Here is a 2,500-nt window from a genome sequence, read left to right as displayed (position 1 = left end):
GTTGATAAGGCAAACATTTGAAAAATGCGTCGCCGGTGCTAGGACCGTGCGATCAGCACAAAGTTATTCAGAGTCACCAAAATAAACGGTGGACAAACGGCGAGCCGCCCGCCACCGATTGGTTTTGATCTAATAAAAGCGTCCTTTCCATCACTGGTCGGGACACTGTTTTGCATGTATTAGCTCTAGAATTACCACAGTTATCCAAGTAAATGTGGGTACAATCTAATGAACCATAACTGATTTAATGAGCCATTCGCGGTTTCACCTTAATTCGGCATGCACTGAGACATGCATAACTTAATCTTTGAGACAAGCATATGACTACTGGCAGGATCAACCAGGGAGCTTCGTGTTCGGTTACTCGCGAGGGAGTAACTCGCGAGCGAGCCCGAAGACTCGTCGCTAGCTCTTTTTCGCGCGCGCGCGCATTCGATGCTGAAACACCGACGCGCGCGCGACACGCTCGTATGTGCCATTTTATTTGCCGCCGGTCTTGCTCAGCCGGTCGGCGACACTCTGCTGTGTTTAACGCTATTATGTAAAGCGTACGAGAGAACGACGGAGGCGAGAGTAAACCCCCGACGCCGCCGTCTCTCTTCTTCCTCCTCCTCTCCGTTCAAAAATCCACAAGATCAAAATATTCGTGTTCTTATTCTCCCAAATGTTATGATGCGCGGTCTCGAGAGACCGCGCGATTCACCTTGACGCTAGATCGACGATGGCGATGCTTAGAGGTCGAGGACTGTTCTGTCTGGTTCGTACGCGTTTAACCGCACACGACCAGCAATAAGATTTCGCTACGGCGTACAAAGCGAGCGGGAAGAAGCAACTCTTCCCGCAAACTCGTATCCGTGGAGTAGATGCTCGGTAAGCGCGACGATTCCGCTGCTGCGTACGAAACGAGAGGGAACCGCGCGGCCAACACACTAGAGGCGTGCGCGCCACATAAGAGCCATTCGGTCTTGCGACACCGACTCGTGGCAATGCTGTGCTCGTAATAAATAAGTGTGCGTTAATTTTGCGCGCGTTCGGCGACGAACGAGAAGAGCCGCACCGTAATCTCCGGCGAAGAGGAATACGAGACGACGCGAGAGTCGAACGTACGTTCTCGTGAGACACGCAACCTCCAAGCATGAGAAAACTTGGCGGCGGCGCGTTCTGCGACGATCGTATATTATTTTATATATTCGTGGTTTCCAAATCAAACATTTTATATAAATGTTCTCTCCGTGTCAGAGTCGCGACTCGACAAAATCCGTTCTCGACCCGTTCGGGCGATTCTTCGTTTGTTAACGTCGAGAGCGCGACACGTAAAATATTAATCTCTGCTACCTCTTATAGTACCCAACCGACCGGCCAAGCGGTCGGCGACGGTACGGAGAGCGGTCGAAACACGCCGGAGTGGCGAGAGACTCGAGAAAGTACGTTTACGACTCGTCCGGACTCGCTCGACTCGTTTGACGCGCCGAGCGCGACGTACCTCTTATAGTACCCAACCGGCCGGCCAGGCGGTCGGCGACGCACGGTCCTACGCACGGCCGTATGCGAGCGCGAGCGTCGAAAGGCGCGTTCAATCGAGACATTGTCGCGGAGAGCGAACGATCGAAAAGTCCTATTGTACGATAAAATATTATCACGATAGCCGTATGGCGAATGTCAAACAACGATAATTAGCATTAATTAAGAAGGAAACAAACGAAATGCCGGGACAATAAGGTATAAGCACCGACGGTACCTCCGGGCCGGGCGGCACCTCCGGGTCGGGCGGCACCTCCGGACGACCGAATGATCTCTCGAAGTCAGACGACCGCCGGCGGTACCTCCGGAACACTTAACGACGATTTACGGCGCCGCAACGAGGAGAGCTACGTAAAAACGTTTCGGACGAAAGTTACTTACTATTCGGCGCTCGCTCGACATGAGGGCGCTGTCCGATTACTAACTCGAAACGTGTCTCAAACCCACGTGTCGGAGACATATATTTCGAATTATTACGGATGATACGCAACACGCAAGCTGCGGTGACCGCGATTACGGTACGGAACACTCGCCCGATGCGAAATCACGCGCGCGGCAACCGAGACGGCTCGTTACGGGCGTGATTATACGTGCGGCACCACATAACGGCCGGCGTCAACTTGGGGACGGACGGCACCTCCGGGACGGGCGACACCTCCGGACGACCGAATGATTTCACCAAGTCCGTCGCCCGCCGGCGGTACCTCCGGGGCACTTGACGGCGAGTAGCGCCGCTACGAGGAGATAATGCTACAATACGGAAATACGTTTCGGGCAAAGGTTTCGTACTTTTCGACGCTCCGCACGACCGCGCTACACGATTATTACGATATCTGCTAATTTCCGGCTACCACTCGTCGGATGCACAATCTTCGAGATTCTACGACCGATACGTGGACGAATGCAGGCAGGATGCCGATAAGCGAAGCCGGAGTGTTTGCACGAATAAACTTTCCGATGCGTCCTCATTTAATTAATC

At 53.2% G+C, this 2,500-nt stretch overlaps 1 pseudogene; it reads right to left on the bottom strand.

Moving 5' to 3' along the window:
* The window catches only part of LOC146724451 (small subunit ribosomal RNA), a 1,171-nt pseudogene extending 827 nt beyond the window's left edge, over nucleotides 1-344 (bottom strand).
* Nucleotides 345-2,500: the final 2,156 nt, after the last annotated feature.

The sequence above is a fragment of the Nylanderia fulva genome, unplaced genomic scaffold (genome assembly GCF_048542155.1).
Source record: "Nylanderia fulva isolate GAGA-0341 unplaced genomic scaffold, ASM4854215v1 Scaffold1304, whole genome shotgun sequence".
Taxonomy (NCBI): domain Eukaryota; kingdom Metazoa; phylum Arthropoda; class Insecta; order Hymenoptera; family Formicidae; genus Nylanderia; species Nylanderia fulva.
Note: the sequence above shows the minus strand (reverse complement) of the source record. Positions and strands in the feature narration are given on the sequence as shown.